We start from the raw sequence: 14,623 nt of genomic DNA on the forward strand, positions 1-14,623 counted from the left end.
GTCGCCTCCGGCGAGCCCGAGCCCAGCTCCGGCCGGATCTCAGATCCAGGACACGGTTGACCTCTCTCTCTCCCCCTCCAAATCGCCTAAGTCTTTATTTTCTGCAGAAATCATCATATGTTCATAGCATCACATCTTCGCACCCATAGATCCGTTTCGTGCGTATAATATGTCAAATTGTTCGTCTCTAAGAGTACATCATTTCGTTCCATTGCATCATTTGCATTTGAGTTCATCTGGATGCCCGAAATGCTATTAGAAGAGGGCTTCATTTCTGTAGTTGCAGATTATTATCAGAACGAGCTCTTTTGTCATTTTTGCCATGATTAATGTGTGTATCCTATGAGGTTGATCCCTAAAGGTGTTTTGAACTAGGATATGTCTTCTATACATAGGCGCTTACCATATATTTTTGTGATCAGTGTGGTGACTAGCACAAGCATGCAAACTAGGCTTCGTGTTAACTCTGTTTTTAGTTCCTGCTCCGCTGTAAAATTGTTGCCATGTAAACATGTTGCTACAGATAAATCCATGCATAATTTGAGATACTTCAGTAAGGGTGTTTTGATAACATGGTTTTGTTCTATCCATCCATGGTCCTGGTTGAAATTATGGAGTAGTGTAGCATGTCTTTTTCGTGCTCTACTTTTGCTTCAGATCGTTTCCTGGCAGTTTGTTTACAAATTGTTCAACTTTGCCGGAGTTGTTGTAGTTGATCCGGATATGCTATGATGTTGTTCCTTGCCATGTGTAGCTTCTATGTCATGTCTTCTTGATGGATGTATGCTTAGTTTGTCATGAGGAGCTCTGTAGTGAGTGCATCGAGCTCACGAAGGTGCCTACATTTTTATTCCAATGCCATGCTTGTTTGCTGGAATCTGTTATCGAAACTTGCTATGTTTACGTGGGTGCCATTATATTTTCTGATCCTTTTTGGCTTATGGTAAGTAAGGGACTTTTGATCTAGGCTTTGAGTAGATTCATGCCATGCCTTAGTTTGCTATTATAAGTTCCTGTAACATGTTGATAACCTGCTCTGAACATTGCTTCGTGCTGCTGTTTACGCCATGTCCAGCCTGTTAAAATATTGCACTTCTCCATGCTTGTTTGAACCTGTTATGTTGTGATTGAGCCGTAGCTCAGTGTTCCTCTTTTGTAAAGCATTTTCTGTAGATCATTGCCATATGCTTTGTTTTTATGTTGGGGTGCTGTAGCATAGTTTCTTGTTGCTTGCAAAGTAGCATCGTGCTGTAAATCGCAGCTTTGTGTCATTCTTGTCTGGCTTGTCATTTGCAAACCGTGCATCCGTTCCCGGTGATCTTTATATCGATTTCGACCGAAATCATCTCATCTTTCCAGCGGCATACTTGGTTTGCCAAGTTGATGCCTTGTTCATCCTTTTTCCTCCCGAAGCACGCATATGCATTGCATATCACATCTCGCATATCATGACATGTATTGCATCATGTTGCTTGTGCATTGCACCGTGATTTATTGTGGTTCCTTTGCTTGTGTTCTTGCTTTGGGTAGAGCCGGGAGACGAGTACTTGCACGAGGACCCTGTTGAGAACGCTTACGAGGATCCAGCCTTCGACAACTCTGAGAACCTTGCAGGCAAGATGATCATACCTTCGAAATCATTACTATCTTTGCTTGCTAGTACTCGCTCTTTCGCTATGTTAGCCCTACCTGCCTTTGTTTACCATGCCTACCTATTGACATGTTGAACCTCTAACCATCCTGTCCTAGCAAACCGTTGTTTGTCCATGTTACCGCTTCTGCTCAGCCCCTCTTATAGCATTGTTAGTTGCAGGTGAAGTTGAAGTGTGTTCCAGGTCGGAACATGGTTACTTTGGGATATCACAATATCTATTGTTTATATTAATGCACCTTATATACTTGGTAAAGGGTGGAAGGCTCGGCCTTATGCCTAGTGATTTGTTCCACTCTTGCCGCCCTAGTTCCGTAAACCGGTGTTATGTTCCTTGATTTTGCGTTTATTACACGGTTGGGTGATTTATGGGACCCCTTTAACAGTTTGCTTTGAATAAAACTCCTCCAGCAAGGCCCAAACTTGGTTTTACCATTTGCCACCTAAGCCCTTTTCCCTTGGGTTTTTGCGAGCCCAAGGGTCATCTTTATTTACCCCCCCCCCCCGGGCCAGTGCTCCTTCGAGTGTTGGTCCAACCTGAGCGATGTCCGGCGTCCCCTGGGCAACCAGGGTCTATACCAACCTGACATCTTGCTCATCCGTTGTGCCCTGAGAACGAGATATGCGCAGCTCCTATCGGGATTTGTCGGTGCATCGGGGGGCTTTGCTGGTCTTGTTTTACCATTGTCGAAATGTTTTGCGAACCGGGATTCCGAGACTGATCGGATCTTCCCGGGAGAAGGTCTATTCCTTCGTTGACCGTGAGAGCTTGTGATGGGCTGAGTTGGGACACCCCTGCAGGGTATATAATCTTTCGAAAGCCGTGCCCACGGTTATGAGGCAGATGGGAATTTGTTAATGTCCGGTTGTAGATAACATGACACTTGACCTCTTTAAAATACATCAACCGCGTGTGTAGCCGTGATGGTCTCTTCTCGGCGGAGTCCGGGAAGTGAACACAGTTTGTGTTATGGTTGACGTAAGTAGTTTCAGGATCACTTCTTGATCACTTTTAGCTTCTCGACCGCCACGTTGCTTCTGTTCTCGCTCTCACTTGCGTATGATAGCCACCATATATGCTTAGTGCTTGCCGCAGCTCCACCATATCACACCTTTTCCTGCCTATGAGCTTAAATAGTCTTGACCTCGCGGGTGTGAGATTGCTGAGTCCCTGTGGCTCACAGATTCTACCAAAACAGATGCAGGTGCCGATGATACCAGCGCAGATGGCGCAACTGAGCTGAAGTGGGAATTTGACGAGGCTCTTGGTCGTTACTATGTATCGTTTCCAGATGATCAGTAGTGGAGCCCAGTTGGGACAATCGGGGATCTGTGTAGCATTTGGGGTAGTCTTCTTTTATTTTGGTTCCGTTGTCGGACCTTGAGTGTAATCTGGATGATGGATGTTTATTTATGTATTGTGTGAAGTGGCGACTGTAAGCCAACTATGTATCTTTTCCCCTTATGTATTACATGGGTTGTGCGAAGATTACCTCACTTGCGACATTGCTTTCAATGCGGTTATGCCTCTAAGTCGTGCTTCGACACGTGGGAGATATAGCCGCATCGAGGGCGTTACACCAATGTAGCCCTTTTCCGCCACTTCTTCATGCCTCGGGTCGAGAGAGGAGAGCCGCTTGCCGGAGGGATAGCCTGGATCTCGAGAGTCGGCAAGAAGGAGGCGTATCTGGAGGGTGAGCTTTGCAGCAAGTGGGAGGAGTGGAGAGCGGAGTGGTGTTGGATCGTTGAGGAAAACCCGCAGCCGTTCACTGCCGTGCGCCAAGCCCCAATAGTGCGCGACAACGATTGGAGCAACGTGGCCCCGGAAGACGAGAGGCTGAAGATCGCTGTTACCAGAATCCTCTGCCTCAGGCTTGCCGGGCTCACCGTAGGCGTAGTTGGCGCAGATTTCCTTCGCCGCCGCATCGCCCCCCTGCAGGAGAGGGGGAGGCCTGCCTGGTAGTTCAAGAACTCAGCGGACATCATGAGGCTGTGGCCAGGCCTCAATTACAACTTCACCGTCCTGGAGCTGGACGCGGCGCTGCTGGAGTTGTTCAAGCGCGACCCCCAACACCCATTCACGTTGCCACGGGGCGTCGTACCGCTGTGCAACAACTCGTCGCTCGACCGGATCCGCGCCATGATGCCGTTGTGCGATTCACACGGAATCGTACCAACTTGGCAAGAGCCTGCGGATGACGTTGTGTGGGCGTTCTTCGACAACTTAGAAGAAGTGTCGGTCCGCGTCGACGAGCAGAAGAGCCTCACCCGCGACACCACTGAAGCGGAGTTGCAGCTCATCGCCACCAGGGCAGAAGAGGCTGCGGCAGCAGCTGCCGCAGGCGAGTTCGGGTTCACCGCGGAGGAGGCGGAGGCAGCAGAGGCGGCAAGCCTTGCCGAGTGCGAGGAGTTTGTCAGCAAAGAGGAAGGGCTTGTCGGGCCTGAGGGCGAACCGAACGAGCCCGACGAAGAAGATCTTGTCGGGCCCGTTCCTTCGGACAGCCTGCCACGAGCGGAGCCCCCAGCCGCACCAAGGAGGTGTCTCCGCAGGGCCGGGGACGTAGTGGGGCGGCAAGCGGGTCAACAGCCGTCGCAGCGCACGACACGCTCCACCGCGGCAAGCTCTGTTACCGCGGGAGCACCTCCCGCCGCTGCAGCAACTGGAGCGGGGCCCTCCCGGACCACCGCTACTGCCCCTACCAAGCGGGCAAGGGAACCCACTCCTCCACCCCGCCGTACCGGAGGTGGGCCGGACTTCGACCTCTCCGCGTTGAGCTCCGACGAGGAAGAGGAAGAGTAAGTTTCTTCATTGTTCTTGTAATTCTTCAATCTTGTTGTTTTTGTCTTGTATCTGACTTGCTTCAATCTGAACCTATTCCTTTCCAGGACGCTGGCCCAGAGAGCGGCGAAGAGAGCCAAGGCCCCGGTGATCGTCATCGAGGATGATATCACCGTGTCAGCGGGGGGTGTCTCTGAGACCACCTTGACGGACCCGGCAATTACTCCTCAGAGCAGCCCCCAACGCAGCCCCCAGCATAAGTTAATAGTTTGCTTCTTGCTGTCAGGCGCTCATGGGTGCTTTTTATTTACTAATATCTTGTCCGTTGAATTTGTGTAGGAGCAGAGTAGCCTCACCAAGAGGGCCCGGAGACCGCTCCCGAAGCGCCATCTGCTTCGACTACGCCACCGAGGGGGGGCTCCCCGGCAAGGGAGAACTCTCCGGCAAGGGGCAGTTCCCCGGCAAGGGACGGCACTAGTGATCCTCCGATGGTTGAGACCACGACTGCGGATCCCAGCTCAGGTAAACCACTTTGCATGAGAACTTCCCTTGGGTTCTTCTTCTTCTGATTTTCTCTTTGAGTATTCGCTTGACTTTTCTCTCTCCTCCGTTCTTCAAATCCATCTGCAGCAGAGCCGATGGAGACCGAGGCCGCCGACGAGGGGAACGTGCGTAGCAACGCCGACGACGTCGCCGCCACTGAAAGAGAGGCCGGTGCTGACGAGCCCGCCGGCGAGGAGGCCGCCAAGGCTGCCGCCGCAGAAGCAGGCGAGGGGTCTGGCGATCGTACTGACGGCCCTGAGGCCGCAGGAGCGCCAGGCGCTGCATCGACCGCCGATCCCTCCGCCGCCGCTGCAGCGTCGGGCTCCGAACAGCCCCAGCCCGGCGCCTATCTGAAGGCCGGCGATGGCTTCTTCATCAAGCTCCCGTGGGCATCGAGCTCCAGGGCGCCGGTCGAAGGAGAGGGCTTCGACGAAGAGCTGCTTGCCTCTGCCGGGCTGTCGTTGGTTGACACGCCAGGCAGCAGCGACGAGCCTAAAGAGGAGCGGCTGCTGCGGAGGTTGACGTTGCTCTACCGCGCCCGGCAGGCCAAGCTGGCCTCCCGGGAAGCGCTTGTCGCGAAGGCGGGCGTGGACATGGAGAAGCGCGCGGAGGAGCTCCGAAGCGCCAACCAAGAAGCTCTCCGGTCGGTGGCGCAGGAGCGGGAGCAACTTGCGGAGGAACGCACGGCCTTCCTCCTCGAGAAGGCCGAGGCCGAAGAGCAACAGCGGCTGGCTGCCCAGAAGCAGTGCGCGCGGGAAGGTGAGCTGGTGCAGCGGAAGGCCTACCTCGACACCTACGAGGAGGAGGTTGTCATGCGCGAGCAAGCACTCGGCAGGGCTCTCAAGGAAGCAAGGGACGCCGCCGCAGCTGCCGAGGCCGCCAAGAAGGAGTTGGAGGTGAAGGTGACGCAGTTGGAGGCCGATCTGAAGGCGAGCGGCGAGGAGCTTGCCGCGCTCAAGCGCGAGCGGGAGAAGGATGCTGCCGCTCATGGTGAGCTGCAGGGTCTCCTCGCTGAGAGGGGCAAGGAGCTCAGCACCGCCAAGGACTCCAATGCTGATCTTGAGCTGAAGCTGGCCACGCTGACCCAGTCATTGGATGGCGCCAAGGAGCGGGAGGTGGCCTTGTCGGAGAAGATCAAGGCCGATGAGGCGCTGCTGGCGCGTATTGCCATCACCCAGAACTCGTTCAGGGAGACGGTGGAGCACTGGACCGAGGGTCTAGTGAATATCGCCGCAGTCATCGATGGGGAGCTGGCGCAGCTGGAGATGGAGGACTTTGGGTATCCTTCCGACGAGCATCTCCAGCCCAGCGCCAAGCTCAGCTTGTTCTTCAAGGGCGTGGCGACGGCCCTCCAGCGGCTCCGGGAGAAGATCCCAAAGCAGCTGGCTGATGAGTCGCGCCAGATCTACGCAGTGGCTCTTCAGAAGGTGCTGGTGAAGGTGGCCTACCGCAACCCAGGCCTCAACCTCACCAACGTCCTCAAGTCCCTGCCGCCGGACGCCAATCTCGAAGCACTCAAGGCCCTTGTCGCACCCATTGTGGACAAGGTGAGCGACATCAAGAGGGTTGAAGGTGACCGCGTAGATTAGGCCACTCATTGTATCTTTTTCTTGTTGCTGCAACGTTATGTCATGAGAACAATCTATTAGACCCGACAAGTTATCTTGTAATATAACTCTATTCTGGGTATCGATTGCAATGTTATTCCCTTTACTTGATTCCAAGTTTTGTATGCTTTCACCCTACGCTTTTAGGGAACTTGCCGGTGCAGGCACCTGAGCCGCGAGCGCTGAGTGCGGAACGTCAACAGCCTGCTGGCGGTGCTGCTTCTGGCAAGAAACCTTGTCGCAAACTAGCCGCAGCTCACTTAAGTTATTGAGCGGACTCGAAACAAAATAAGGGCGCGACTAGCTGCGAGTTGGTTCCTCCGCGCACAGGTTTTCCGTACAAAGCATGATCGTTCAAGGAGAATAACTTAAAAATTTAAAAATTGATTGCTCAAACTTTGGCAACTTAGCTTTTCTGTCGTTTGCTTCCCGGCAAGGCAAAACTTCTTAACTGGCGGTCCACGAACACCTATGGGACCGGAGCCCCTTTCGGTTCGGCGGGGGGCGGAGATCGCACGAAGAGCAGATCAAGGTGAAGCACACGAGCAGTTTACCCAGCTTCGGAGCTCTCCGAAGAGATAATACTCCTACTGCTGCTTGTTTGTGTGTATTCAGTTCTTGCTCGAAGCAGAGCGTGAGTGTTCTCGGTCTCCGAATCTCCGAACCCCCTCTACGTTGCGCATGGGCCTCCTTTTATACGCTAAAGGGGTCACCGACAGGTGGCAACGTAGGCGAGGGTAAAAATGAAAAAGGGAGTTGCGGTTGGTGCAACTACCTGTACAGTGTATCCTACCTAACCCTGACAGCAGGGGACAAGAGCATTTAATGCCCATCTGTGTCGTCCGAACAGTGCAGAAGGAACTGTCAGGGGTGCCACCATTCGCCACGATGGCGATTTTGCCACGTCGCTGGCCACCATGCACCCCTGGCTGCACAGCCTTCCGCCACGCGCCCCTGGAAAAGACCCCAGGGCGACACGTAGGTGGATGTGCTGGAGCGCGGGTACAGGATGGTTGCTTGCCGCGGCAAGCGCCTTGCCGCTGTCGCTGTCTTGTTGCGCCCGGAAGCTTGTTGCTCGCCGGGCCTTGCCGGGACGCGTGGCGCGTCGCGGCAAGTTCCTCCAGACGCCTTGGTTGACCTTCCCGGCAAGCTCCTCTTGCCGGGGTCTTGTCTCCTTGGCTCGAATACTTTGCTCTTGAATGGCCGGTTGGCCTTCCCGGCAAGCTCCTCTTGCCGGGGCCTTTGTGTTCTTGAATGGCTCCAAGGGAACCATAGAGGATCATTGGCGATCGCCCGGCAAGCCTTGCCACGGGGTGCTGCGACTGCCCGTGCACAAGTTCGGGATACTAGGGTACCCCTACTCTAGTACACCGACAGCATCCATGTTGGGTTTAATAAAAACTATCATAGAAAGTGAATTGGATGCTATGATTAATTTGATGCTTGATGATTGTTTTGAGATGTAAAGGTGGTAATATTAGAGTCATGATAGTTGGGTAATTATGAAATTGAGAAATACTTGTGTTAAAGTTTGCAAGTCCCATAGCATGCACGTATGGTAACCGTTGTGTGACAAATTTGAAGCATGAGGTATTTCTTTGATTATCATCCTTTGTGTGGAGGTCGGGATCGCGCGATGGTTAACTCCTACCAACCCTTCCCCTAGGAGCATGCGTGTAGTGCTTGGTTTTGATGACTTATATATTTTTTCAATAAGTATGTGAGTTCTTTATGACTAATGTTAAGTCCATGGATTATACGCACTCTTACCCTTCCATCATTGCTAGCCTCTACAGCACCGTGCATTGCCCTTTCTCACCTTGAGAGTTGGTGCAAACTCCACCGGTGCATCCAAACCCCGTGATACGATACGCTCTATCACACATAAACCTCCTTACATCTTCCTGAAAACAGACACCATACCTACCTATTATGGCATTTCCATAGCCATTCCGAGATATATTGCCATGCAACTTTCCACCGTTCCGTTCATCATGACACGTTTCATCATTGTCATATTGCTTTTGCATGATCATGTAGTTGACATCGTATTTGTGGCAAAGCCACCTTCATAATTTTTCATACATGTCACTCTTGATTCACTTGCATATCCCGGTACACCGCCGGAGGCATTCATATAGAGTCATATCTTGTTCTAGTATCGAGTTGTAATTCATGAGTTGTAAAAAAATAGAAGTGTGATGATCATCATTATTAGAGCATTGTCCCTTATAAAAAAGGAAAGGCCAAAAAAAAGGCCAAATAAAAAAATAGAAAGGCCCAAAAAAGGGGGGACAATGTTACTATCTTTTTCCACACTTGTGTTTCAAAGTAGCACCATGTTCTTCATATAGAGAGTCTCCTATGTTGTCACTTTCATATACTAGTGGGAATTTTTTCATTATTGAACTTGGCTTGTATATTCCAACGATGGGCTTCCTCAAAATGCCCTAGGTCTTAGTGAGCAAGAAAGTTGGATGCACACCCACTTAGTTTCTTTTGTTGAGCTTTCATACATTTATAGCTCTAGTGCATCCATTGCATGGCAATCCCTACTCCTCATGTTGACATCAATTGATGGGCACCTCCATAGCCCATTGATTAGCCTCGTCAATGTGAGACTTTATCCTTTTTTGTCTTCTCTACACAACCTCCATCATCATATTCTATTCCACCCATAGTGCTATATCCATGGCTCATGCTCATGTATTGCGTGAAAGTTGAAAAAGTTTGAAAAGGCTAAAGCATGAAACAATTGCTTGGCTGAAACCGAGGTTGTGCATGATTTGGATATTTTGTGTGATGAAGATGGAACATAGCCATACTATATGATTTTTTAGGGATGAACTTTCTTTGGCCATGCTATTTTGAGAAGACATAATTGCTTTGTTAGTATGCTTGAAGTATTATTATTTTTATGTCAATATTAAACTTTTGTCTTGAATCTTATGGATATGAGCATTCATGCCACAATAAAGAAAATTATATTGAGAAAAAGTGCTAGGTAGCATTCCACATCAAAAATTCTATTTTTATCATTTACCTACTCGAGGACGAGCAGGAATTAAGCTTGGGGATGCTTGATACGTCTCCAACGTATCTATAATTTTTTATTGTTCCATGCTATTATATTACCTATTTTGGATGTTTATGGGCTTTACTATACACTTCTATATTATTTTTGGGACTAACCTATTAACCGGAGGCCCAGCCCATATTGCTGTTTTGTTGCCTATTTCAGTGTTTCGAAGAGAAGGAATATCATTTTTGGAACAGAAGCAATCCAGGAGACTTGGAGTAGACGTCAGGGAAGCTTCGAGGTGGCCACAAGCCAGGGAGGCGCGCCCTACCCCCTGGGCGCACCCCCCACCCTCGTGGGCCCCTCGTGGCTCCCCTGACCGACTTCTTTCGCCTATATATGTCCATATACCCTGAAAACATCGAGGAGCACAATAGATCGGGATTTCCGCCACCACAAGACTTTGTAACCACCAAAAACAAATCAGGACCCTGTTCCGGCACCCTGCCGGAGGGGGGATCCCTCACCGGTGGCCATCTTCATCATCCTGTCGCTCTCCATGACGAGGAGGGAGTAGTTCACCCTCGGTGCTAAGGGTATGTACTAGTGGCTATGTGTTTGATCTCTCTCTCTGTCTGTCTCGTGTTCTTGAGGTGATATGATCTTGATGTATCTCGAGCTTTGCTATTATAGTTGGATCTTATGATGTTTCTCCCCCTCTACTCTCTTGTGATGAATTGAGTTTTCCCTTTGAAGTTATCTGATCGGATTGACTCTTTAAGGATTTGAGAACACTTGATGTATGTCCTGCGTGGGATACCTATGGTGACAATGGGGTATTCTATTGATTCACTTGATGTATGTTTTGGTGATCAACTTGCAGGTTCCGTGACCTTGGCAATCTATGCATAGGGGTTGGCACACGTTTTCGTCTTGACTCTCCGGTAGAAACTTTGGGGCACTCTTTGAAGCACTTTGTGTTGGTTGAATAGATGAATCTGAGATTTTGTGATGCATATCGTATAATCATGCCCACGGATACTTGAGGTGACATTGGAGTATCTAGGTGACATTAGGGTTTTGGTTGATTTGTGTCTTAAGGTGTTATTCTAGTATGAACTCTAGGATAGATCGAACGGAAAGAATAGCTTCGTGTTATTTTACTACGGACTCTTGAATAAATCGATCAGAAAGGATAACTTTGAGGTGGTTTCGTACCCTACCATAATATTTTGGTTTGTTGTCCGCTATTAGTGACTTTGGAATGACTCTTTGTTGCATGTTGAGGGATAGTTATATCATCTAGTTATGTTATTATTGTTGAGAGAACTTGCACTAGTGAAAGTAAGAACCTTAGGCCTTGTTTCCTAGCATTGCAATACCGTTTACGCTCACTTTTATCATTAGTTACCTTGCTGTTTTTATATTTTCAGATTACAAAAACCCATATCTATCATCCATATTGCACTTGTATCTCCATCTCTTCGCCGAACTAGTGCACCTATACAGTTTACCATTGTATTGGGTGTGTTGGGGACACAAGAGAGTCTTTGTTATTTGGTTGCAGGGTTGTTTGAGAGAGACCATCTTCATCCTACGCCTCCCACGGATTGATAAACCTTAGGTCATCCACTTGAGGGAAATTTGCTACTGTCCTACAAATCTCTGCACTTGGAGGCCCAACAACGTCTACAAGAAGAAGGTTGTGTAGTAGACATCAGTATGGTGGTTGTTTTGAGGAAGGTATATGGTGGGTGTATGGTACCAGCGGAAGTTGCGCGGCACAAGAGAAGCTAGGAATGGTGGAAGGGGGCCGAGCGATTGCGTGAAAGTAAAGCCCATAAACATCCAAAACGGGTAATATAATAGCATGGAACAATCAAAAATTACCGATAAGTTGCAGACGTATCACTCACACTCATGTATTGCATGAATGTTGAAAAAGTTTGAGAACATCAAAAGTATGAAACAATTGCTTGGCTTGTCATCGGGGTCACTACAAAAAAAAGACACATCCGTGACATTTTGGCCCGAATGAAATTTTTTCTGTCATACTTATGACACTTCTATGACGATAATTGTGACAAAACCCGATATCATCATAGATGTGGTGGGCTCCTACTTCTATGACAAAAAATCATGACAGAAAATGTGCTTTTCGTCCTGGGCGGGCCGGAGACGCAGCTGCATGACATTCTTTGGGTCTTCCATGACGGAAAAAACCATGGTAGAAGCAAGGGCGAGGAAAATATCGGGGAGTTCCCAGTTACGGTGGGTGGTCGGGGGCCGAGCGATGCACGTTTCTCTCATACCGTATGCACGTGAGTGCGAGGCGTTGGGCTCTAACTGAACCCAAGCGAGGCGTCACCTAACTGAACCCGAGTGATTGCACTGCAGGCTACGCATTACTGAACCTGAGCGATCGAGCGATTCCTTCGCTACTGCTGCTAACTGAAGCCGGTCGATGTTGCCTCTGGATGAACAGTGAGCGTTGCTGGGGGGTTTGGACGAACAATGAGTGTTGGTGGGGGGTTTGGATTAACAGTTCCTGGTGGGGGCGGATGAACAGGACCCCGTGGTTGCCTCTGGATGAACAGGGCCCGATTGATCGAACCGGTTGGGGCTGGATGAACAGGACGACCCCGTGGTGGAGGGCTGGTTGAACAGTAGACGGTGGAGGCCTGGATGAATAGTAGCCCGTGGAGGGGTGGTTGAACAGGAGCCCGTGGAGAGGGATGGTTGAACAGTAGCCGGTGGAGTAGCGCGCGGTGGAGGCTGGATGAACAGGAGGCCGTGGATGAACAGTCCCAGGTGGAGGCTGGAGGAGGTCGACGGTGGATGAACAGTAGCCTCTGGAGGCTGGAGGAGGACGACGGTGGAGATGAATAGTATCCTGTGGAGTCCCGTTTTGTGGTACGCCACACCCCTCCTGATGAACAAGACCCCCGTTTGGACCGTAGCGGTCAAACACAAGTCCGTTTCCTCCGTTTTGCGGTACGCCACACCCCTCCCGATTAATAGGACCCCGTTTCGACCATAGGGGGTCCAACACAAGTCCGTTTCCTCCGTTTTGCGGTATCCCAGACCCCTCCCGATGAACAGGATCCCGTTTCGAATGTGGTCGGTCAAAAAGAAGGCCGTTTCCTCCGTTCTACGGTATGCCATGCCTCGTTTCCATCGGCTGTTCCATCCGAGCCCTCCCGATGAACACGACAACGCATTCCGTTCTGACCCAGCCGGTTGGTTCCCCATGAACACGACGACAACGCAGTTTCTCCGTTCTGACCCAGCCATGTACACGAGCCCCCACCCGTATGTACGTACGTGGCCGTATTTTCTCTCTTGCACCCTGGCAGCTGTACGTACGTGTACATGCTACGTGCGCGCCACTACTACAACGCGTGCGTGCCTCTACATCGACCAGTATGTACGTACACGTTCGCGACCAGAATGACAACACTACGTACGCTTCGACCAGGTGGGTCCCGACTGTCAGGCACTTCCTTGCGTGCGAAGATGTAGCTGGTGGGTCCCAGCAGTTAGGGGGCGAATCGTTTGTTTTTGCCCGGACGCACTTCCTTGCATGCGAAGATGTAGCTGGTGGGTCCCAGCAGTCAGGGGGAAATGTTTTTTTGCGAAATATGGTGGGCCGTCCGGTGGGTCCCCGCTGTCAGGTGGAGGAATAATTATTTTGTGCATAATAAGGAGGCACTTCTTTAAGGCAGCTGTGGACCCAGCTGTCAGCCTCTCCACATACAATACTCTTCTGATGGAAGTCTGTCGTTGACCACATTGACCACGCCGCACCGAGAGCACCACGGTGGTGGACGACGGAGAGGCCTAGGAAGGGGACGATGCGTAGCCGGGGAAGACGCGGCAGTGGAAGCCCGCGCGGAGAGGAGTACGAGGGTTCACTGGTTCGGCTGCGGTGTGAGGCTGCCGTCGCTGCAGAATAACAGGGGGGTGGGTGAGTAGAGGGCTGGCCTGGCCAGCGGTGGGAGTAGTAGGGGGCGATGAGGCCTCCGCGGCATCACAGCCGGCCACGGGAGGCAGGAGCACGCGGGTCGACCGACACTGGTTTGGGCGGCTGGAGCAAGAAGACCAGAGGTTGAAGAAGCATTACGGCCGTTGGATGGACATCGTACGGTCACTGGAGCTAGAATCGTTCATATTGACTAAGTTGACAAATCCCTCCATCCCCTTAAACTTAGTAGGCCCACAAGTCAGCCTCCCACCAAGGTGGGTCCCAGCTAGCAGGGGGAGTATTCATTTTTTCTGCATAATAAGGAGGCACTTCCGGTGGGTCTGAGCTGACAGCAGGGGGAACATTTTTTTCACGAAATACGGTGGCCCGTCCGGTGGGTCCCAGCAGTCAGGGGGGAAATGTTTTTTCACAGAATATGGTGGACCGTCCAGTAGATCCCTGCTGTCAGGTGGAGGAATCATTATTTTCCGCATAATAAGGAGGCACTTCCTTGCTGCGGCCGTGGACCCAGCTGTCAGCCTCTCCATGTATAGTACACTTCCGATGGAAGTCGTTCCTTGACCACGTTGATCACACCCCGTTCCATTGCATGCATGCGTCCATGGGTGTGGTGCGTCTCCACGGTCAGCCTCTCACGTGCAGTCATCTTTCGATGACTCTCGGTTGTTAACCATGTTAACCACACCCTGCCGAGCACACCAAGGCCGGTGGACGACAGCGAGGCCCCTGACTGGAACGACCCGGAGATGGGGAAGACGGGGTAGTGGAGTCGCAGATGGAGATGAGTGGGAAACTTGACTGGTTCGGGTGCGCGGCAGCATAGCCGCGGTGCCGCCCACGGGAGACAGGAGCAAGAAAAGAGGTTGAAGAAGGACCACGGCTGTTGGATTAGCATCCAACGCACCAGCTACTAGAATCATTTGTTGATAAAGTTGACAAAGCCCTGCGTACACGTCCGCCTAGTAGGCCCACAAGCCAGCCACCAAATCTGATGCGTCCCAGCTGTCAACGGGAGGAATAAGTTTTTTTGCATAACAAG

Source organism: Triticum aestivum, chromosome 7B, assembly GCF_018294505.1.
Source record: "Triticum aestivum cultivar Chinese Spring chromosome 7B, IWGSC CS RefSeq v2.1, whole genome shotgun sequence".
Lineage (NCBI taxonomy): Eukaryota > Viridiplantae > Streptophyta > Magnoliopsida > Poales > Poaceae > Triticum > Triticum aestivum.